The sequence below is a fragment of the Suncus etruscus genome, chromosome 10 (genome assembly GCF_024139225.1).
Source record: "Suncus etruscus isolate mSunEtr1 chromosome 10, mSunEtr1.pri.cur, whole genome shotgun sequence".
Classification (NCBI taxonomy): Eukaryota; Metazoa; Chordata; class Mammalia; order Eulipotyphla; family Soricidae; genus Suncus; species Suncus etruscus.
Genome location: NC_064857.1, coordinates 65,558,252 through 65,584,515, shown reverse-complemented (window position 1 = coordinate 65,584,515; position 26,264 = coordinate 65,558,252).

The following is a 26,264-nucleotide window of genomic DNA, read 5'->3' as shown; positions in this document are numbered from 1 at the left end:
CCTTTCAACCCATATGATCCCCCAAGCCTGCCAGGAGCGATTTCTCAGTGCAGAGCGAGGAGTAACCCCTGAGCACCATGGGGGTGTGGCCCAAAAACAAATACAAAAAAACAAAAAGACACATTCTTCTGTATACTCTTTATGAAGGTGCTATATTGTTCCATTTTTCAATTTTCCCACGAGTTCTGACACAGTTTTTCTCTCTCTTAGTCTTTTTTTTTATCTTGTTCAATGGATACTCTAAGATAATTATTGAACAAATAATCTTAATTATAATTATAAATAAATAAATCATCTAATTATTATTTTAATAGATTTTAAATTTTCCTGATAATTTGAAATACATTTTCTATAATCTTAGAATAATTGACCAAAATTCATTTCTTTATGGCACAATAGTGTACCTTGCTTTCTGGACTACTATTTTATTTAATCTTTAAAGCAACTCTCCCTTTAATTGAGTTTATTTTTAAAAGAGAACTTGCTGTAAGTACTATAGTTGGAAAACATTTTCAGTTACATTAACAGAATGCAGCTTTTAAAACAAAAACAACAAAATCTTGACAGTATTATTAAATTCTTGCTGAGAAATGCTGTTTGTTGACACAGAAGGTGGATATTGCTGCTTATTAAAAAATTAGCAAATGCTATTGAGGTGTTAAAAGGCATGTTACTGAGAAACTAGAACATTTACTACTAGATAATTAAAAATTCAAGAGATTTTTAAAAGGAAATTGCTTCATTCTAGTAATATAACATGATTTAATATTCTATTTAAAACTATGAACTAATATGGCTCTTATCACTAGTAGTAGCAATTTTTTCCCAGGATTTAAAATTTGGTCTATTTCATGTGGACTTATGCTGATTTAAGAATAATGCTTTCTGAAGGCTGACACTTCTGAAAACAAGTCACAATATTGTGCATCTTTTTTTTTTTTTTTGATGCTCAGGGGTTACTCCTGGCTAAGTGCTCAGAAATTGCCCCTGGCTTGGGGGGACCATATGGGAAGCTGGGGGATCGAACTACGGTTCTTCCTTGGTTAGCACTTGCAAGGCAAACACCTTACCTCTAGCGCCACCTCTCCGCCCCCCCCCCTTTTTTTGATTAGAGACTTTGAAGCCTTGAAAGCTCTCAAGAATGTTCTCCACTCTCTTAATTAAAAAGAGTTTCTCAAACTTTTTAAACAAGGGAGGGGCCATTTCACTGTTCTTCTAATCATTGGATGGCTGGTCTATAGTTTAAAAAAAACTATGAACAGTAGTGGACAGGTGGCCATAGTATGAGAACTCCTCTCTGAGATTGAGAAAATGAGTCAAGAGATAGAAGGAGGGAGTTGGATAGTATGGCACACATTTCATACATGCTCACTGTGGCCTGGGACGAGTCGCAGCTAAGCAGGACAGGCAGGAGCAGCAAAAACATCCAGAAGGCTGGATAAAGTCCTCTGTGGGCCGCATGTAGCCTGTATTTATTCTAAAAATGAAAGTTTAAAGTTATAGTACAAAGGTTATTGTTTTTGTCTTACATGTATCATCCCTGGATTGAAATTATGCATTCTCTGAGCATTGATGCAGGCCTCTAGAGCAATAGGATGAATGCTATTGCAATATCCCAGAATCACAGAACCATAAAAACCTTAGAAAAGCTGTCTCTTTGGGCCTTTTCTTTGGACTATGAGTCATTGGTTGAAACTTTCCAGATAAATTCTGGATCTCCTGAACACCATCTGGGAGACCTTTAGCCAACAACCTAAAAAAATAAATAAATTTTGTGATCCACTCAGAATTAGAATTATTATCAAATTAATTCCACTGCTTGAACTTTTCTAAGTGAAAAGCTCGTTTTCATATCAGGATATCTACATAATTCAAAAGCATTCAGTGCTTGTCATGTGATTTACAATTTTTTTCATTCATGGGTCCCCTTCTATATCAGAAGCTCTGAAATGTCTTTTCATTTTTAATCTAGAAAAAAATCTACATTTTGAAATTCTGGCATACAACTACTCATTTTATGAAAATTCCAAGTAATTATTTTATTTATTCTTCTCCTAAAATATACCTAATATTAATTTGATTACTTGATGATCCCTGAAGAGTCAGGTATTGGGAAGAAATTTCCTCTCCTTGTTGGCTAGATTAGATATTTTAGCTTTACACAAATCTTTATTGCAACATATACCTGGTGCATGTGCATTGTAAAACTTTAATAATCTCTTCAACTATCACTCAGCAATAAATAATTAACAAATAACTGATAAAATAAATACTATTATAATAAACTTTTATTAACATTGTTGAATGCAATTGTGTACATTGTAGATTTTTATGTCAAATTATGTGTAAAATTGAACCCACAGTAGAACTAAATGCAGAAATTAAAACTATCAAGCATCTAGAAGACAACATAGGTCAGTTTTTTCTTTACTTTAGATCAGGCAAAGATTATTAGTCATAATACTATATTACAGTTCATAAAGAAAAAAATGTTCAATTAGTTTCCCCCAAATTTTAACAATTCTGATCTTAGAAAGACACAATTAAAAAATTCAACATCTAATTACAAACTGGGAAAACCTATTTGCAGATTGTATATTTTATATGGACATCTATATGGATTATTTAAAAAGTCTTCAAAACTCATTAAGAAAAAGGCAATATATTTAACTACACTTTACCAAAGAACATAAGGATGGTAGATAAGCTAATAAAAAGCTCTTCAACATCATTAATATGAGGAGAGTGTAAATTAAGAATGTAAATTAAGAATAACTAAAATTAAGGACATATTACATATTAGGTGTCAGTGAACATTTAGAGCATGAAACTCACACAATGTTATTGGGGATGTACAAAGTAATAAGTATTTTTGAAATGAGCTTTCAATTTTCTTAGAAATTAACACTATGCCTGCTGTGTAGTCCAGTTATCTAATTAGAAGTTTTATTCCCTAATTGAGAGAAAGTAGTTCTTTATACAGAGATTTATCTCAAAATATTCAAACCTGGGACCTGAGTGATATTACAGTGAGTAGGACATTTGCCTTGGACACAGCTGACCTGGCTTTAAACCTCAGGATCCCATAGGATCCTTTGAGCTTGCCATTAGTGATTTCTGAGCACAGAGCAAAGAGTAACCATGAGTGGCACCAAAACAAAAATATAAAACCAAAATATTCACACCAGCTCTCTTTGTTCAATATATTTTACCCAAATGAGAAACAATCCAAATGTTTATACTTTAAACAATAAATTATGATCATTAGATGTGTCTGAAATATTTATGTTGGGAGAACGAGCCAGAAAAAGATGTACACACTGAATAATTCTGAGTGGATAAGACACTTGTGTCAGTAAACAGGTCAGTGTCAATCTTGCAACAGTTGGGAAAGACTATGGGAGAAGGAAATGTCAAAAAAAGGACAAAAATCTTTTGAATATAATATATATGCTCATTAGCATAATTAAAATGCTGACTTATATGAGTTTCCTTTGATAAGACTCCAAATGATATACTTCAAATGACTATATTTTATGGCTCACCAATTATATTTCAATATAGCTGCTACCAAAAAAAAATACCAATCTATCTTTTATTGTAGGCCTGCTAGGAAATGTTACGCATAATCTTTAATGCTCATGAATATTACTGAAAGGTACACATTATCATATTCATTTCAAAAGTGAGTAAAATAATCAGAAATTTTGTGAACTGTAAAATGTAAAAGGTCACACAACAAATTAGTTGCAGAATTAGTATCAGACTCATGCTTTTATGACTTGTGTTTACTATTATATATTTTGTGCATCACAGACTACTCTTTCAGCTTTCTGAGTCTCCCCAAAATCTCCTTTAAATGGAGACAAGCACCTGACATTGTACTTAAGTTCTGTTCCTACCCCACAGATCCTCTGAGTCTAGATCTGGCTAGTTTGCTAAGCAGAAACAGGTAAGCATAAGACTGGATACATAGAACAGACAGAGGCATAGTAACTGCCATGCATACTACTGCCTCCGTATAAAAGACTTGATATTATATATGACCTAGTATAGCAGCAGGACTGGCCACTGAGCAGAGACATGAATACACATTGAGCTCAGTCAGGTATAAAAATGGGAAGGGAGTAAAGCTTTTTAATGAATTTTATAACATTAAAAATTGATAACATTGTAGTATTATGCAATTTTTGATTTATCTATTTGTGAGTGTGAGCATTAAACTGTGCCCTTATCTACAGTAAGTAAGTACTCTATTACAGACCTCATTGCCAATCCTTGAATTCAATATTTTTATACAGTAATATTTTTTCATAAGTATTTGCATCTTTTAATTGTTTCTAAAATGAAGTAGCAAGTGGCTTCAAACAGGGCTGGTATATATATATATATATATATATATATATATATATATATATATATATATATATATATTTAAGCACCATAATTATAAACATGTTTGTGGTTGGGTTTTAGTTATAAAAAAGAACACCTCCTGCCACTAGTAATATATTTTTTATTATATATGTTTGTTTGCTTTTGTTTTGAGTCCATGTCTTGCAGTGTTCAGGACTTTTGACTTGGCACACAAAGTTAATTCCTGATGGTTTTAGGAGATGATTTATAGTGCCATAGAAAGAATCAGGGTGGGAAAAGTTCAAGGCACATGCCTTTATTATTGTGTCATCTCTACAGGCCTGCTGGTGATCTCTTTCTAAAACAGCAATCAGCAATGTGCAAGGCAAGTGCATTTCCTCCTACACTAACTCTCCAAACTCATTGGTGAGTTTCTTTATGGGTATATTTTCCCTTGGCTAATGCTGGCTCTTGTAAGACTTTATAGAATAACTTGCACTGTATATAGCGTCTCTGACAAATATCTTTGTAATGTGTCCTTGATTTTAACCACTTTATGACTGTTCTATCATGAGGGGAGAAAATGAGGTGTCCTACCAAACCCCCAGTTAATTTGTAACTTAGAACCATACATCTCCCCAAACCCTTTTCAATAAAGCAGCAATGTCTCTATGATATGATCTGTTCACATTCACAACTGAATGATAGTATTAATTTGACCCAAAACGTATATTTACACATATACAATTGCATATGTCTTTCTCTGTTTATTATAGGCATCCTTGGCATGATCTAAATTATATTGTAGATACAAATTTTACTCTTAGATACATCCACCTTGGTCCATAGCTCTCAGTTTCTGAAAAGGAAGGTTTTCCACTCACATCGACCCCACTCATCAGGAGTGGGTCTATGAAGGCACTCAGTACTCCTGACTTAGGGAACTGTCCTCATTAAGCCCAGATCTAATGAAAAATTCCAGTAGGTCACTGGGGTGATAGTGAAATATATTATACTTAATGCTATATTTCACAACTCATTCAACAGAAAGACACTCATGGTTCATTCATCCAGAGGGATAGAGGAGAATGCTAGGAAATTCAGAAAATTACCACAGAAACAATTATTTTGAGTTTAGATGTCTGGGTTCACAGGAGTTCTTGGCTTTTGACCAGGACAAGAATATAGAGCTCAATTCTTTTTTTTTTTTTTGGCTTTTGGGCCACACCCAGTGATGCTCAGGGGTTACTCCTGGGTATGCTCCTCACTTGGGGGACCATATAAGACGCGATGAGATTGAACCGCGGTCCGACCAAGGCTAGCGTGTGCAAGACAAAAGCCCTACTGCTTGCACCACTGCTCTGGTCCCAAGAGCTCAATTCTTGAATATTATGTCTCTTCAAATGTGAGGGCTTCAGTGACTCTTGTAAACTGTGAATTAGATTATGGGTTAAAATGGACAGTGAAGTAGAAGAAAAGGAAGATATTTGAAGCATACTGTCTCTGTCTCAGCCACTTTGCCTTCTTTCTGGGATAAATAGTGAAAAGAAGGGCATTATGCAGAAACATGATCTGCTTAATTATTCTTCTTTGGTTTGATTAGGGTTTCATATAAATATTTAAATTTTATGCCACATAATTGAAATTGTAATAAAATGCATTTCTTACTCTCCTGTGGGCAGTGAAATTCCAAGCATTTGGCATCTGTCTTCATTTAAGTATTATTATTTCAAAATAGATTTGGACAAAATCTCACTCCAGACATTAGGATCTAACTTAAAAGCATGCAATTTGAGACTTCTAATGTTGAACATAATAAATTTTCTATTTATTTGCATCCACGTATACATTTACTTCTGATACTGATGTAGAGATATGAGTTGAATAGACTTGATACTGAAAACTGGGTGTTGGTTCCTAGAGAGCATTTGAAAATATTCAGCAAGTGATTTTTTTTTTTTTTTTGGTTTTTGGGCCACACCCTGTGACGCTCAGGGGTTACTCCTGGCTATGCGCTCAGAAGTTGCTCCTGGCTTCTTGGGGGACCATATGGGACGCCAGGGGATCGAACCGCGGTCCGTCCTAGGCTAGCGCAGGCAAGGCAGGAACCTTACCTCCAGCGCCACCGCCCGGCCCCTCAGCAAGTGATTTTTGTAGTCAAGCTGTTTGAACAAGGAAATATTAAAAACAGAAAATGCACATCATTCTCTTTTATAGGAAGGTGTGAAATATAAAAACTTCTCAGTAAAGGGATTGAAATGTGGATAAATAATTACAGTGAGCATCACTCTATCAACTTCAACTAGCTCTTGTTGCATGAGTGAGGCATGAAGTAAACACCCTGCTTTTCTGACCTCATTGATTCTTTCCAAAATCTCAGAGAAGTAAGCATCCGTAATTTTTTCTTTGCAAGTGATAATACTGAGAACCAATGAGGTATGTAGATACTCCATGTCATAGCTAAAAGGAGCCAAGATTCAGATTCAAGTAGTCTAGTATTTGAGATTGTTTGCTGCACAATGTCAGTTCTGAATTTGGTATTTCTAGGGATCATCTGAGAACTCTATTTCCCTTCTTTAATTAAAATTTTCATTTACAAAGCACTGAAGTAATCATTTACAAAGCACTGGAGGAGATTCTACAGAAATAGTTGCAAAACAAAACTCATCTGGGATTAGGCAGACTTTGAGTTTGCATTGCTTCACTTGGTCACCTACAAGATTGTGCTGTCAAATGGTTGGGGTGTGTATATGTTTGATCCCCTTCAAGGAAAAAGGGGATCCCTGGGATATTGATGAAGTCACCGCATCCAGCAGCCTATTTGGTAGGTGATTCCAACAGCAAAAACTGCAGTGAAGGTACCCTAGAAGTTGAGAAGTGAAGCTTGATTTCAAGCAGTAAGGCCATCTAAACGTCTGCTTGGGTGCCTCTGGACATGATAATTCAACATCTATTTCTATATATTTTATAGATAATCTATATGTGGCTAAGGTGAAATGTTATCACAGGTCCAGAGTTTGTTACAAATTAGGACTACAATAAAAAAACACAGGAGATTCCTTGTTGTCCTTTAGAAGAATTGAGGTAGCAATCTTCTGGGAAGAAATAAATCTCTGGTACCCACTGGCAGTGCAGTACAGTAACCAGAAGCTCTAGAATTGCGCTGAAATCTTGACTTAGTAGATCACACAGAGAACCATGTAGTTGTCCAACAGCCAATTCAAACAAGGCAGATGTGAGGTGTAACAAATTGGTGACACTCAACAGTTTTAAGGATCTTGTCTTAGATAAACCTGATTTTTCTGTTCAATGAACAGATAAATGATGATTTTCACTCAGACAAGTTTGCAGTCACTGGGACCAGCATGGCTGTGTCCTATTTTCTACTGTGTCTCACTGTTCCTGTGTCCAAAGTTCTTGTAGTGGTAAGTGAATGGGTGTTCCTCTTTAGCAAGACAGCTCTCTTGCAGATTCTAAACAGATATTTTGTTTGCATATTTCGTCAAAATAGGTGATATGAGAAGCTAAAAATTCCCCCTGATTCCTAATGAGAAAAATCTGGTCTTGAAATGCAGGAATTAAATCTTATGTGAGTAACTGAGGACACTGGATTGGTTATTTGGACATGCAGAATTGACAGTTTTGTCTTTTTTTCTAGTGACTTCATGTGGAGAGATGTTGACTTTTCTTAGAGATGACAAAGAGCCTTATCAACATTTTTCTCCTTCTGAGCATATTACTTACCCTGCAGAAATAACCTGAGAACACTTTGTCATAGAAGAGCTATTTTCTGAGGTGCTCAAATGGAGAAGGTCACAAGGACCCATTTAGATGAGTTGAGGGGGAAGATTCAATTTGATCTTTTTTATGATACCTTTTCATGCCTTTGTCCAATTCAATTCTTATTAACACCTACATAAAAGAGGAGGAAGGCAAAGGATATGAAAGAAAAAAATTCACTTTCAGATATTATTAATCTTCCAAGCTATTAATCTTTCATTAATGATACCTCTGATCAAAACCACAGTGAACCTTACATTTTGGGAGCTGATGCTTGCTATTTCTCTGTCAGTTATATTTTATTCCTCAATAATTTGCAGTTGATAGCAAAACTGCAAGATCAATATAATTTTGCAGGTTTATAATTTAGTATATTTCTTTTTCATTCTGTTTGGGAGCCATACATGGCTTTGCTCAAGGCTTACTCATTGCTCTGTGCTCAGGGATCACTTCTGGCAGGATTCAACATCTAAAGGATGCTATTGATGAAACCCAGGTCCACTTATTCAAGGAAAGTTCCCTACTCACTGCACTATCTCTTTATCTCTCAAATCTATTTCTTAATAAGAACATTATACTCTTGTGATTTTTACATGATTTATGTTAATGCTTTGCTATTTTTCTGTATGATATATTTTGTGGCTTTTTGCAATGTCTCTAATAAAATATACTTTTCTTAAGATATGTGATTAAAATACCATTCATCACTGCTATAAATAAATTCCATCAGTTATTTGACATTAAACAAATCAGGGCTATATTATTTAATAGTGTGAGTCATACACTGTCTATTTTGATTTTATATGCATCTAAACCCATAAAGAATTTTGTTAGGTTGTATTATTTTTGTAAGTTAGAAGCTGCCCTGAACAGATACTTCTACATCTTACCCAGGGTCCTTTCCAAAATATGTTTCCTCATTCTTTTAATTAGGTAACATGTGGTAGGAATTGAATAAAATAAATCACGGATGGTAACTTGGCAAAATAATAATCGTAATGAATCGTTTCACTGCCAGTGCCAAACACTGTGTTATTGGCAATAAATGCATTATTTAGTCCTCACAAGTGATATGAGATTTGTAACATTATTGTTTATATTACAGAGCTGAGAATACTGGAGATACATGCATTTCATTAATCAATCTGCTGAATGTTGGAAGCAGCATTTAATTGGAGAAATTGGAGGCATATGATTTCTGAGTGCATGATCTAACCCATTCTTCCAATGGTCCTGAAATCTATGCTAAGCCAAAACATCATGTGTGAAAGTTAAGATTTAATGGGCTAGAGTGAGATTTACATCTAACAAGATTGTCTGGGATCTATTCAATAAATGCTGCAGTTGTTAACACAGAATTTAGAAATAGCAAAAAAAAAATGCAAGAATTTAAGTACTTAAGTAACACATTTAAGAAATAATTCTCTAATTTCACAAAACAAGAGGAAGGGAAGGATGATTTCTTGAGAATGAGTGTCAGAGAAGATAACTTTGAGTTACCATATATTTGGAAATGGTCTGTCTTCTGAGAACACCTTCCTTCTGACTGCTTCCTTGCCAAGGTGCCTTTAGTAGGAAAGTGGTCTTCAGATAGTATGTGGCCCAAAAAAGAGCAATCTATGCAGATAGCAAACTATGAATGAAAATCGGTTGCCATCTTGACTCTCCGAGGTCTGTTTTTGATTTCCTGGTGCTGATCATCCAACAGAATGAAGAACACTGATTTTCTGACTGAAGAAAATTTGAATTCTGATGCCAGTAACTCAGTGATAGGACTTCATGTTTGAGAAAACAGAATCATCCCCTAGCTTTTGATGCCCATGGGTTGCAGATTCTATAGAGTATGCCTCACTTCAGGAGAAACAAAGATGGTAACATAACATATTAAATTTAATTTAGCTGTAGATACTTTTGCCAGTCCTGTAGGAGATTTCAGAAATAACTATGTTTCCCTACGGCTGATTACGATTGTACATTTATCTTGGTGGTTATTACAGAATTGTTCTTTGCCACACCTTCAAAAAGCTTTAAAACTTCATAAAATAAATATCTATGGGATGCTACCTTGTCCTAGGACAGCGGTTCTCAAAATTTGATACATGTTTAATTTACATTAGAGAGTTTAACTCGTCCCAATGCCTAGTTCATAATTCCTATCAATTTAATATTATGTGGGGAATAGAACATGTTCTGTTCCTTATCATCTCTTTAGGTAACTCAGCATGCAGTATACTGTGGGAAAAATTCTGACCTTGAATATGTAGGACTCTATTTTGCTTAAACGACTATTGGCAAACCTTTCTTCCTTTACTGTAATACCTGAATGCAGCTTATCATCATTATAGTCTGTCACTTTTATAAATATATTAAAATGTGAATTAAACATAATATAAATAGAGCTTGGTGTCAGATTATCTAATTTTAAGGTTTGAAATAATTTGGGCATTGTCTTATTTTATTTTTCAAATTAATTTTAGAAAAAAATAATAAACTAATATAGTATATAAGGCACCGATATTTCTGGTATTGCTCTGACAGAACCTTTCACAATTCTGAATAAAAGCTGCAACAATAACTTTTACCGTCCTAGTGCTAACTTATGCTTAAACTTGCATGTTGTTTCATGATGAACCACTAGTAATTCAGCTGGCCTGCCATTGATTGAACCTTGTGCAGAACGCAAAGAGATACCTGCTATCTCAGAGTACTTAGCTTTTGCTCATCTCCTTCCCAAAGAGCACTTAGAGAATTACCTTTTTTATCTTTCCCCAGAAATGCTCTCCACATTATGACAAAGCTGAGCTGAAAGCAGGAGGTTTTAATTAGCTGGCACTTCCAGAACTACTTGCCTTTTGCCAGACTGTCCACTGCCCTCTCACGCCTCTTTAATTTGCTAAAGTGTTAGCAATTAGTACTGATTTACTTAATGAGGTGACAAGCCAACCACAATCAGCCTTTTAGAAAGAGAAACTTAAATGTTACAAGATCTCTCTCTTTCGATGTTTTCTTCTTGTGCCAAAATTTGCCAGAGGTATTTCTAGCCAGTATCTTAAATTGCATGCAATATTATGTCAGCAACCAGAAAACAGAGGTGGGAGTAATGATACCAAGAATCTATCATAGGGGCTAGAGAGATAACACAGCGGTAAGGCATTTGCCTTGCATGCAGAAGGATGTTGGTTCGAATCCCGGCATCCCATATGGTCCCCAGAGCCTGCTGGGGGCAATTTTTGAGCGTAGAGCTAGGATTGAGCTTAGAGCCAGGAGTAACCCCTGAGCACTGCCGTGTGTGACCCAAAAACCAAAAAAAACAAAAACAAAAAAAAACAAACCTATTATAAATAGGAAATACTAAACATATTACATATTAAATATAATGAAATATCAGTTTTCCTCTAGTGTTTCTAAGAACGAAAGTTTTTTTCTTTTCTTATTCTGAGAGGAGCATCTTATGAGAAGTCTCTTATCCTCAAAGAATACAATAAATTTTCTTCAAGACTCATGCATCCATGCTACTGGCTTGTCAGTTGTGAGTGTATTTTTCTAAGGCTAGTCGTAGTCTGCACTTGAAATTATTATTCTTTATTTAAGAATTATTTGTGAACCTGAACTATGTGCACTACATTAAGTTTCCAGAAAATGCCCTGAAGTTGGCCTCTCCATGATCAATTTTTCATCCTCTGTGGACTGTCACAGAACCATAATCGTTAGACTAGCTGAGTTCTTCAAAAGGCTTTTGGGGTCTTTGAACGAAATAAATAACATGATCTCTGTGTAGCTGATGGTTTTCAGAGGAAGAAGAGGTTGTAGCATCTTAGGAATAATGAGGAATAAGAGTCAGCCATGCCTCAGAGGTTCACTAGATAGGAGAATGGCCCAGCAGACAACAAAACTGTCAATGCTTTTATGTCCACCTTTTATAAGGACTACTAAACAACATCACAGAGCATTGTTGTATTACTGAACTATGCACCATCATCTAAGGGGTCTGACCTTTTAGTATTGACTGTGGTGAAGGGGTCTGTCATTCATTGTTGTTTTCACTCTCAACACACAGAAACTATTTCATCACTATTGGATTTAGTAGAACCATATTAGCTTGAGTTCTTAATTTTATTAAAAAATAGTAATATAAGTATCATAATTTTGCCAAAGAAGAAGTTGAAATATTGTTACGACATTCATGATGTACAATTTAAAAACAAAGCTAATAAGCTTGTTTGCCAACCATTTATGTTGTAAATGTAATCCCGAAGATTAAACTTTGGCCCCTTTTCTGGTAGCATTTCAATATACTTGCTTCTCTTAATGATTTCACAAAAGTTGTGACAGATAGACCACATTCCCTTCTTCTTTTAAGGACTTTATCAACTTTTTCTTACTCTCCTCTTATCACTATCCTGGAGATCTCAATGCTTTCAAAAGATTAAAAAAAATAGCTGCTTCTCACACAATCACACAATAAACAAATATAGGCGACTTCCTACACTAACTAAAGCTCATATTATATTTAGCTAAACAACCCAACTAATTGAGAACTAACAAGCAGTAAAATGAAGATAATGAACTTTGGAATGATTTCTATTTATTCAATGGTTAATAATGGGACAATTTAGGCTGAGCTCAGTCATAAAGCACCACGGAGCCTTCCCATCTTAGCTACTAGCTGTACTTTGAATACTGGCCTTAAATTCCATCAGGACCAGATGTGATATACAAGTGGATTTGTATTCATGAGTGTATGCTCACATATAGAAGCATGAGCTGTAGACTAACTCCAAGATTCATATTTTATTAATCCTGATCTAATTGATTTTTTTGATCTTATAATAATCTACAAAGCACATTTTGTATTGAATGCATGGCATCCCAGATGCCAGAAAATTTCAGAGTGGTTAGGGCATACCTGAGGTACATACATGATTTGAATTTGATTTCAGTAAAACAGGGTCCTGGAGAACTTTCAAGTTCAGCTCTGGAGTCCCACGAGCATCTTCTAGAAACTAAAATATTTCAAGCATCATGTGACCCAGGTAGAAACTATCCTCAAGCCTTTTTGCACTTAACCTCCTATCTATCTGTGAGCTAAGAATAACCCTTGGGTCTTCTAAAATTCTTGATCAATGTTTGGAAGCCCCTCTCCTCGCCTCCAAACCTTAAACATACCACTGAATTCCACAGAAGAGACTTCTATGGAAAGGTCTTAGATGCTGCATCCAGATCAAAGCGATGAAAGATGGTGGATAAATAGCTACTACAGATGATCTGACCTGAGGGGCACTTAAGAGCTGTCTTTGTGAGGGAAGTAAAGTTTAGAAATTTAAAATAAGTATCTGCCTTGAAATTGACACTCTAATTGAATGCCACAGAAACTTTTAATTTGAGCAATTCTTAGAATCTTTTCAATCGCAGCATAAAATATAAGCATTTTCAGTGTTTTAAATTGAATTTACCAGATCTGAACTGGCATTTGCAAAGATTAAAGTGACTTACCCAAGGTCACATTACTTTAAGAAGAGAAGATTAAAGGACAGTTTTTAATCTGGTCCTTAACATTATTGGCATATGTGCTGCCTGACAGAGCAAAACATTTTCTTTTTTATGTCAGCATTGAAACTTATTTTCTTATACTGTGCTATGAAGAAATAATGTCCCAAGCATGGCTACGCCTAAATGATGTGAGAACAAAACAATAAAAATAGACTGTGGGGCATTTTCCTTTTTTTTTTTTACCACCTAAAGATTGCTAGTTTTCAGTTAAAACAAATTTAGGAGAGAAACATGTACAACATATGTGAACACACGGGTACATGTACATCTAAAGACACAGAGAATAAAATTAGTTTTATTATTCTGATTGTTTGGGGCCATATCTAGTTGATTAAAGAGTTTACTCCTTGCTCTTTGTTTAGGGATCACTAGTAGTGGTGCTTGGGTGACTATATGTGGTCTGGATAATAATATTCTCAGTATGGATTTATATTTTATGACAAGCTAGTTAGCAGAATTTTCAATATATGATCCTAATTTTTCTAAGTATACATTGATAACTTTAACAATTATTTGTCCAATTTTCAGTTGAAAATAGTAACCATTTTGCATATTATTAATACTACACTAAAACTTGATAAAAATTTCAAAATGGAATAAGAATTGATTATCCTTTGTTTTTGATGAGTAAAATCAAATACAAATTTATGATCCATCCAGTTATTGATTAAAATGGCAATTCTAATCACTTCCTAGATATCTTCAATTATATTGTCCCATTAACAAACTCATCTAGACCATTCCCTAAATGGAAATCTAATATTCACATTGGTAATGCAAATTAGCATGCCTAGAACCTTATTTTTTTTCTTTTTTTCTTTTTTTTTTTTTTTTTGGTTTTTGGGCCACACCCGTTTGACGCTCAGGGGTTACTCCTGGCTAAGTGCTCAGAAATCGCCCCTGGCTTGGGGGGACCATATGGGACGCCGGGGGATCGAACCGCGGTCCGTTCCTTGGCTAGCGCTTGTAAGGCAGACACCTTACCTCTAGCGCCACCTTCCCGGCCACTAGAAACTTATTTTTAATGATAAAATTTTACTAATATTTTGTTTGTTATTTCTTTTTTTCTTTTTTCTTTTTTCTTTTTTACATTTTTATTGTGGTAAAAGTGAATTACAAATTTTTCGCAGTAATATTTAAGGCAATAGTGACAATGAATGAGGGCATTCCTACTACCAGTGTTGTCCTTCCTTCACCCCTGTTCCCAGCATGCATCCCCCATCTCCTTCCTTTACCCCCCCCCCTTAATGCTAGAGGAACTGTTTCCCACTTGTATAGTTTGTTGTAGATTGGGTATCGATCCTGTTGTAGTTGACTTTGGATTTGGTATTCAAGTCTGATCCTTTTTTATTTCCACCTAACGAACATATTTTTCCTGGTACCATGGGAGGGGGGCAAACAAATAAGACAAAAACTAGGAGTCTGTCTAGATGTTATAAGTATCTATTTAGAAGAAGGGAGGGAAAAAAGAAGAAAAAGGTAACAAACAACTCAAAAGCAAAAAACAATAAGGGAGTAACAACAAAAGTACAAAAAGAATGAAAAAAAAAAGAATAAACCAAAAACAAAAACCATCAGCTATAGTTACAAAAACAAAAACAGCAACAACAAAAAGACCATCGACTTCTTAAAAAAAGGTTGTTTCTTCTTTCCTTCTTTCCTTCTTTCCTTCTTTCCTTCTTTCCTTCTTTCTTTCTTTCTTTCTTTCTTTCTTTCTTTCTTTCTTTCTTTCTTTCTTTCTTTCTTTCTTTCTTTTCTTTCTTTCTTTCTTTATTTCTTTCTTTCCTTTCTTTCTTCTTTCTTTCTTCTTTCTTTCTTTCTTTCTCTTTCTTTCTCTTTCTCTCTTCTCTCTTTCTCTCTCTCTCTCTCTCTCTTTCTCTCTCTCTCTTTCTTTCTTTCTTTCTTTTTCTCTCTCTCTTTCTCTCTCTCTTTCTCTCTCTCTTTCTCTCTTTCTTTCTTTCTTTCTTTCTTTCTTTCTTTCTTTCTTTTCTTTCTTTCTTTCTTTCTATCTTTCTTTTTTCTTTCTTTCTTTCCTTTCTTTCTTTCTTTCTTTCTTTCTTTCTTTCTTTCTTTTCTTTCTTTCTTTTCTTTCTTTTCTTTTTTTCCTTCCTTCCTTCCTTCCTTCCTTCCTTCCTTCCTTCTCCTTCCTTCTTCCTTCCTTCCTTTCCTCTCCTTCCTTCCTTCCTTCCTTCCTTTCCATAGACACAGAAATATTGGGGAGATTAGAATGGGAATTCCTTTGGCCTAAGAGATGAAGGGTTTCTCCACCTTTTTTTAATTTTTTTATTTTTTTTGGTTTTTGGGTCACACCCAGAGGTGCTCAGGGGTTACTCCTGGCTGTCTGCTCAGAAATAGCTCCTGGCAGGCACGGGGGACCATATGGGACACCGGGATTCGAACCAACCACCTTTGGTCCTGGATCAGCTGCTTTCAAGGCAAACGCCGCTGTGCTATCTCTTCGGGCCCTGGTTTCTCCACCCTTGAAGCATACTGCCATGGGAACACCTACAGGCTCCATACTCACTCATTTACAACACCCCAATTGTCTTTTTCTCCTGCCAGGTAACTTTACACTCAGATGTGGGTGATGGTATCCCACCTCTGTAAAATTTTACTATTAATATTATACTCATGTGCCACACTTAACTTTCTTCCAAAAAAGTAATTAATTTTGCTAACATAATTATTCTGTTTGTAAAATATGCTATCAACTACTCAGACATATTTATGTATTTTACAGTTTACATATTTTATAGTCTATATGTGCCTTCTGATTTTTAGAAGGTTTTCTTTAGCTAATGACACGCCTTTATATATATGGGTAATTTAGAAAAATGATATTTGCTCTTTTGGGAGGAAAATAATAATTTCTATTTATTTGTATCATCTTAAAGGCATTTTAATTAAAATATTAGAATATGATTGCCTACCAATCTTGAAAGTTTTGACATAGTATATGTCAGTTTATTAGAAGTGTTTTAAAGACTGAGTGGTAAAGTTAATGTAATTATGTGTTGTAATTTTTACTCTACTTTTAAATATATAAAAACTACTTTAGGTAATAATCTGATACCTTCGTGATCAAGATATACCAGTGATAGACATTAAAAGAAAAATTTTCTTGAAGATATGTGAAACAGTTCTGTAGGTAAAATTAGCTACAAATACATGAATCAGAAAATGACCTCTCAGCTCTAGTGCTAAATAATATTCTATTATAAGTTCTAGAATGCTTTTTTTTTTTTTTTTTTTTTTGGTTTTGGGCCACATCCAGTGATGCTCAGGGGTTACTCCTAGCTTTGTGCTCAGAAATCATTCCTGGCTTGGGGAACCATATGGGAGGCGGGGAATTGAACCATGGTCCATCCTGGATCAGCCATGTGCAAGGCAAATGCCCAATCGTTGTGCCACCACTCCAGCCCCTAGAATGCTTTTAATTATATTTATTTAGATTGCAGAGTAGGATCCCAAACAGAGCTTAGTAAACTTGGAAGTGACCCCAGTAACTCTTGATTCTGCTATTTAGCACTGAGAGCTTGATACTTGGAACTGGCAATGTGCAGAGACAAGGCCCCAAGTGAGGTTGATGTGACAATGTACCCTGGTGGTACTCTCATGAGTGGGTGGGTGGCATGAGATACTTGTCACATATGGACACGAGAGCCACCCTATGGACTTTCCACAAGTCCTGTACTTTTTTTTAACAGAGAGTTAATATGAGAATATTTAAAAGATCAGGTTTGTGCTCAAAGTCAAAGTCAAATTATTAATTTCTCTGTGACCAATGGTCAAATACTATTCTCCACACTCAGCTGGTCAAGAAGTTTGAATAATTTCAAGATGAAATTATATTTCAAATATTTTTACTGTTAGAATTTAACTTCATGCAATTAAATTTCAAACCATTTTCAAAAATCACATCATCCCACTAACTTTACAATTTTTGTACCATGGTCCTCACCCATGGCCCACTGGGCCTCTTCATTTATTCAGACCCCCTTCCTATACCTCAAAAGGTGATTTCATTTTGTTGTCAGAACTAAAGCATTTTTTGCATGACCAAGTCTTCAATCTCAGTTTCAGAAGCTGAAGGTGATATTTATGATACTTATATGTACTATCATTATTTTCCATTAATTGATCATGAAAATTGTGCCTTTATGATTTTAATAGAATCATAGTTTAACTATTACAATATAAAAAAACACCCACTTAAAATGTAAAAATTACCTACTTTATCAGGCCACCTCCACATCTCCTCAATCTCTGCTTCTCTTCAATCTCCCAGAGAAAATTTGTGTTTTACAGACAATTTTTAGCTTAAAAATAAAATACAATAATTAACCAAAGATAACAGAGCATATTTAAGTTATATATATTTTCACATATCAAAAGTCAATCCTATAGTATATACTTATGTGAGTACACCCATATGTGAGTTTTTTTTTAATAAGGAAAGAAAAAACTAATCTACAGAAAACAAAACCAGTACAAATTATCAGGTATCTCTAAACATAGGGACACATTTAGAAGACAAGAAGAATAATTATTGGAAGAAATTAAATTTCCTAAATTGTAAGCTATACTCCTTTTTGCTCTGACATAGTGAATAATGAAGCTGATATTCTTTTTCAATTTTATATGTTTATTTAAGCACCATGATTACAAACATGTTTGTAGTTGGATTTTAGTTATAAAAAAAGAACACCCCCTTCACCAGTGCAACATTCCCACCATCAATGCTCCCCAACCCCCCCCCATCTCTTGCCTTTATTAAAGACAGGCATTCCATTTCTATCACTCACTACCATTGTCATGATAGTTGTCAGTGTAGTTATTTCTCTAACTGGACTCACCACTTTTTGTGATAAGTGTTATATCATGGGCCGGTCCTTCTAGCCTTCATCTCTATAGTCTCTAGGTATTATTAAAATAATGTCTTTTATTTTCTTAAATCCATAGATGAATGACACTATTCTGTGTCTCTCTCTTCCTATGGCTTTTTTTCACTCAACATGATAGTTTCCATGTCCATCTATGTATAGGAAAATTTCACGACTTAATATTTTCTGATAGCTGGATAGTATACCATTGTATAAATGTACCATAGTCTCTTTAGCCACTCATTTGTTGTCAGGAAGCTGATATTCTTTTTGTTTGTTTGTTTTTAGGCCACAATTGGTGACACTCAGGAGTTACTCTTGGCTATGAGCTCAGAAATTTCTCCTGGCTTGGGGGACCATATGGGAGCTGGGGGTTCAAACCGCCATCTTTCCCAGGCTAGCATGGGCAAGGCAGACGCCTTACCACTCGCACCACTGCTCCAGCCCCTGAAATATTTTTATTTGGGGGGGTCACACCCGGCAGCACTCAGGGGTTACTCCTGGCTCTACTCTCAGAAATAGCTCTTGGCAGGCCCAGGGGACCATATGGGATACCAGGATTTGAACCATCATTCTTCTGCATACAAGGCAAACACCCTACCTCCATGCTATCTCTCCGCCCCAGCCCCTGATACTCTTGATAAAAACATGGCTTTGACATTATATTTCCAATTTTGGTTTCCTCTCAACTGTAAAAGTTGAGGAACACTTTTGTTACTCAAAAAAAAAAAAAAAAAGAAAGAAAAGAAAAAAAACCTGCTTCCTATGTTGTGCTGGTGAAGGGCTGTGTGTAGTGTCCTGCAGGAACACCATTCAATATGGAGGGAGCACAGACACACAACAATAACAGAGACAGAGGCAGAGACAGACAAGAGTGGCAGAAGGATTCCGTTTACTGAAGCAGGAGGCTCAGCCTAAATACTTCTTGCCTGAAAAATTCCAACTCACTCATGCAGACATAGGACAGACATACTGAACAGACAGAAATACCCAGACAACAGGACCCATCGCGAGTGGATTAAAATGTACTGATAAAGTGACCCATCTCAGAAAGGCCAGAACGTATAGACAACGGGGACTTCAGACAAACCAGATAGCCTCCCAGGGCTAAAACTCTATGCTCTCATTGTCCCTATTCAAGCTCCAACGGGCCACACTTACCTCTCAGGGATCCTTGCTTTTAGAAAAGCCCTCTGCCCACCACAAGGGCCCCTGGTAGCAGGGTATTCTGTTTATGGCTGAAACTCAACTACAATCATGCTTGTAATCATAGTGCTTAAATTAAGATTTTATATATTAAAAAAGAAACAAACAATATTCTAGACTGTGTCCTTTCAACCAAAAGTCACTGGTTTTATATTGCTTATGTAAACATTCTGAATCATGCTAAACTTAAGTCCAAGATATATATGTATATTTTTAATAATGCTTATTAGTACATATTTTTAAGAATCCATTGTGTCATTGTATTACCATATGATCCTAAAGAACTGAACTAAAGATCTAAAGAACTTCACTTGGGGCCAGAACAATAGTACAGTGGAGAGTTCATTTGTCTTGCATAAAGACAAATGGGTTTGATTCTATTTATCTTCTATGGTCCCTCAAACCTACTAGGAATATTTAATAATAGTTATAGTGATTGAAGGAATATATCTACAATATTCAAAGGAGATATATATGTCCCTTTTATGTCATTAGAAATAGTTGGGAGGAGGGTGCTGAATCCTGGACATCACTTTGGTCTGTGATTTAGCCTTATGGAGTCTGAAAAATGACTCCCCACAGTTCCATATTGGGAAATGCATTTGAGTGGGAACTAATCTGTAACCTAGTATGTTAGCAACCACAGTAACACAATGAAGGCAGGAAGAGGCCAAGAGGCCGCTGAGTAAACAAGTAGGAAAAGAGTACTGGTCTCTTTCCAGCCTGAGAGTCCATCCCCTCATTTTTCTTTTCAATATCTATGGTATGCAAGGGGGCTAGCATCCCTGTGCGGTTTTTAAAATTGAGACCAATGAGAAAAAAAATTACCAGTCAATGTCCCAACATATACCAGTGCTGCATCGACCTGCCCTCCTCCCTATGAGTCCCCCCCCTTACAGTAGGGAGAGAAAGAGGAAAAGCCTGAGTACCACTATATAGTCCACCTGAGCAGGCACCCAGGGAAGGCCTGGAGTCCAGGAGAGAAATAGGGAAATGGCTGGGGGTCTGCCATGCCTCCCAGCACCCCCCACGTTAGGGAGAAGGCCTGCGGCATGGGGTGTCCCCTAACCTTATACCTGGGAAGAGCTGGCTTCCTGGATCGGAGAGAACTGGAAGCCAAATATCTGCCCAGTTCCTCCCCATGCTCCGCCCTCCTAGAGTAGGGAGGGATAGAAGCCTGAGGTCCCCAAAAGAGTCCACCTGGAGCCCACTTCAGGCCACCTGAGCCTGCATCCAGGGAAGGCTTGGAGTCCAGGGGAGAAATAGGGGAATGGCTGGTGGCCTGCCAAGCCTCTCAGTACCCTCCAAGCTAGGGATAAATAATATCCATTAATTTATTAATGACTTTATTGAAGATACAATAATTTTCACCAATGTGCTCATTACTGTACTTTTTCTTTAATTTTAGTGCTTTATTCTCTTTATTTTTTTCTATTTTTAATAACTCTGCTCTACTTATCTAGAAACAAATATATAATGGCCAACTATGGCAATTATGTGATGCATTTTTTTTGTTCTTTTTTTTCTTATTTATTTTTTTATTTTTTTTGGATGGTCACACCTGGTGACGTTCAGGTGTTACTCCTGGTTACGCACTCAAAAATCGCCCCTGGCTTTGGGAGACCATCTGGGATGCCGAGGGATCAAACCTTGGTCCATCCTAGGCTAGCATGGGCAAGGCAGATGCCTTACTTCTTGCACCACCGCTCCAGCCCCATGTGATGCATTTTCTTTAAATAAAATTTTAATAAAGAAATAAGAAAAATAGTGAATATGGCATATTGTATACTTGTGTTAGATCTATGTGCCCACAGTACACAAAAAGTCTGTGCTTTTCTTATCATATCCTTCTGCTACATTTTATTTAATCAACTTTCATGTCAATTATTACAGCTATGTCACTTTATCATAGCTCCTGACAGACTGTTTCAAAACATATATCGCAATTCCAGTACCTGCACATAAGACGAAGTTTGGTGTGCAGCTCTGGGTCTTGCTAGCAATCATTCCTAATGCAATTTCAGTAGCTTTAAGCTGTGAATTGAAAAGCTTTCTGAGAATTTGCTTGAGATTTAATAAACAAGTCTGCCAAATAATATCTCCAAGCGCTTTCTCTAACTTTCCTCAGAATGACCTTGCTAGGATTCTTGGCTTAAGAGATTTCATCTCCTGCCAGCTAATAGTACCACATATGACCATACAAAGTCTACTTACCAACTTACCTGGCAAGGATATACACCCACCCTGCAACCCTGGCAGGGACACTATAAATTCTCAGACAATCTGGAGGCTCAAGGAGCTGGGCAGCAGTGGACAGTTTATTCCAATTGCATACTGGCTGGCTTTCAAGCAAACCACACTTTCCTTCATTGATGCCTTGGTTCTTTTATTTGTATTAGAAAAACAAGAGCTAGAAGAAGGACTTAAGATATTTATTGTGCATTGCTCATAGTATATTGTTCTGTTTAGTTTAGTTTAGTTTAGTTTTGTTTGTGAAACCAACGGTGCTCAGGGTTTGCACCTGGCTTTATGCTTAGAGAGCCCTGGTGGCCATTCTTAGAGGTTCATGCAGGGTGCCTGTCATTGAACCAGGATCAGCTGTATGTAAGATAAATATCCTATTCACTTTTCTATCACTGTCTGGCCTCCCATTATATTTTTGTTTTATGATTTTGCTTTTAAGGGCCACATCTGGAATTACTCAAGGTTACCTCTGGTTTTGATGTCAGGAATCACTTCTGGTGGAACTCAGAGGATTCTTTTGTGGTGCTGGGAATCGACCTTTGTTTGATCGTGTATAAGACAAGCACCTCTCTACTGTATTATCTCTCCCGTCTGGTTCCCGGTATAATTTTTGTGGGATGATGAAAGGATAAGGAAACCAATTTAAATTTTCTCTTTGATCCATGCAGTGCTCACTTTGTTGAAGATGATGACTTTTCTGGTCTCTGTTATGTGGTGTTATGTATGTTATACATTTTTTGTGTGTAAGCTAGTTGAGACTTATTTAGTGGTTGCTTTGCATAATATCTATGAGCATAAAAGAACAGCTTGACATGACATGATCTTATATTATGCTTTACAACTAAGATTTGTCATCTGCTTAATGAATAAAAAAGAACCAATATTTTTCTCACTTAACCATTTTAATTTGAAAAATTATTAACTAATTATTCATAGAAAATATATCATTTTAAAAAATTTTGGGGGCCATAATGGCAGTACTTAGTGGCTACTTCTAGTTCAATGCTTAGGAAACCAAATATACCCAGTGATTCTGGGAACCAGGTTATGCTGGAGATTGAACCTAGATCTCCTGCATGTAAGTCATGAGACCCCTATGTAGTTGTATTTTTTACCCTATACTTTTATTACTAGATTTGACAATTTAACTCCATATCTTAATTTCTGATGTCTTCTTTCTTTATTACTTTTCCTTTGGTTTTTGGGCCATACTCAGTAATGGTCATGGGTTACTCTTGGCTATGCACTCAGAAATTGCTCCTAGCTCAGGGAACTATATGGAATGCCTGGGATCAAACCGTGGTCTTTCCTAGGTTAGCACATGCAAGGCAAATGCCCTACTGCTTGCACCACGGCTCTGGCTCTAATTCTTATTTACAGAGGCTACATGTAAAGTATATGAATGCTTAGAGGACACAAGCATAACAACATCAAACACAAGAAAAATAACAGTTGTTAGATAAAAATATAAAATGTGATACCTGAGTGGTAAGGGCACTGCATATGAACTGATGATCAGTATAAGGAGATTTCACGTGGGTGGGATACAAAATTTTTCCACCATTTTTTCAATAGATTTTATAGCCATGTTTCAGAAATTACTTGTAAATCTTAACAATAAACTCTAACAAAAATGGGAAGAAATAGTAAACAAAAACACCCTCAGATAAGATATACAATTGATATGTATATGTAGATGGAAAAGTGTTTTGCGCTTGATGTCATCAAAGAAATAAATATAAGATTAATGAGTTTCACCTCACACCAATGAGAGTGAGCACATGAAAAATAAGAAACACATATAAAATAGGCATAAAGTTGAATAAAAGAATGTTTATCCTTTGCTTGCTAAATATTGTCACGTTTAACCATTTTAAAAACAATGTGAACACTTTCAAAGAACTAAGAATTGAGCTACCAAATGATATAACAATTCTACTTCTACTTCTTGACATCTACTCATAAGTAAGCCTATTTAGAAAATCCATTGCATCTTCATTTTGTTGTAGTATTATTTACAAAAATAAAAATCTTAACAATTAGAATTCAAATACAGATAACTGGATAAAGAAACTATGGTATCCATACACAATAGACTACTACTCAGCTATCAGAAAAGTAAAAACCATGCAAAAGTAGAAGCAAAGTAGATAGTATAGTTTGTTTGGAGCAAAGTAAAAACAACTCTAACTTTGTTTTTAGTAAGAAAAAAATAGCACAATACAATATTTTAAATATATATCCTAACTTGATTCTAAGCAAGATTAATAGCAAATCTTTTGTAAATGAAATAATAAAGTGAGAAGAGTAAAATATAGGGTATATTTGAATTTTAATATCAAATATCATGGGGATACCTAAAAACTGGCTATCATGTTGTACATGCAAATTTTTTTTGTTTTGTTTTTGAGCCACACCCGGTTATGCTCAGGGGTTACTCCTGGCTATGCACTTCTGACTTGGGAACCATATGGGATGCTGGGGGGATTGAACCGTGGCTCATACTAGGTTAGTGCATGCAAAACAGATGCCCTACTGCTTGTGCCAATGCTCTGGACCCTACATACAATTTTTTAAAGAATCTATAAAGTTAATAATAAAACAGTAGAGGCAAATAAGCAACATATGGAAGGGAACCAATATATATATAATCTATCAATTTCTTAAATAATATAAAATTTACCAGAGCTCATGATTCTAAAATGACTAAATAATTGCATGTGATATATCACTAGTTTATTATGGCAGTTGGACTTGGGCACCCCTTGGATGCTCTCACTTGGCAGTTGGACTTAGACACATCCCTGGATACTCACACTGGGAGGAGGCAGATGAGTGGCATTGAGGATGAGAAAGATGCACTGGTAAAGGGGGTGTACTTCTTATAACTGAAACTCAACTACAAACATGTTTGTAATCATGATACTTAAGTAAAGATATTATGAAAAAAAATAAACTGAAACTTGCAATTTCAAAAAAAAAAAGAAATTGAAAGTTAGTTTAGAGAAAAATTCCGGGTGTAATTTAATGCTGTAAAATGTGTAGAAACATGGGAGAACAGATAAAATACATGGGGCAGATAGATAGGTCTATGCATGTTAAAGTAGAAGGTTAGAGACAACAACAACAAAAAACAGTGTTTGAGGAGATACGTTATCTGGGTTTGGCAATATAGAACATTCAACCATGAACTTATAAAAACTGGTTAAAGTCTACTAGAAATAATACTAACAATAACCATCAAAATCTATTGTCAAGACACACAAAATATTGCAGCAAATCAGCAGCCTAGAAACAGAGAGATACTAAGGAGTCATTTAGAGCAAGGAAAAATATTTGGGAGAGGGATCAGGGTAGGAGACAATCTTAAGAATAAGACTAATTATTTAATTAATTGAAGTAATATTTTTATGTATTTGGGGGCCATAGTTGGCAGTGCTAAAGACTTTTGGTTTTGTATTCAGATATCTTACTGGTAGAGTTCAGGATGCCACCTGCAATGATGAAGATCAAACCCTGGTTGGTTACATTGAAAGCAAGTATCTCACTCATCCAGAACACTATATCTCCACACCCAGAATTAAAATAGGAAATTTTTAATTATTAAGGAAAAAATTGAGACAAATCAAACTGCAAGTATTTTTGATTGAGGTAAAATTCTAATGATAGAATCTTTACATTTTTTAGTACTCTTTTTGTTTTTGTTTTTGGGCCACACCCAGTGATGCTAAGGGGTTACTCTTGGCTATGTGCTCAGAAATTTCTCCTGGATTAGGGGACTATTTGGGAGTCTGGGGGATCAAACCGTGGTCCGTCCTAGGCTAGTGCAGGCAAGGCAAGATGCCTTACCGCTCACACCACCGCTCCAGCCACATTTTTTAGTACATTTTTACCGACATCATCCAACATGCCCTTTACAATCTCAGTTCTCTTGAGCCTAAGGAATTATTTTTTCAGCTAACCCGGTGTTGCTCAGAAGTTAACTCCTAGTTATGTATTCAGGAATCACTCCTAGCAGGCTTAGAGAACCGTATGGGATGTTGAAATTCAACCTGGGTTGGCTGTGTGTAAGACAAACAACTAACCCAGTGTTCTGAGGCACTAAAATTTTTTTTAATTACATATTGTTTAGTTTCTTTATTTTTTATTGTGCTCTACATACATACATATGTATTTGTCTCTCCCAGAAGTAATATTCATTTTGTACCATCCTTCACTACATTTCTTTCCATGTGGTAGCAAAAG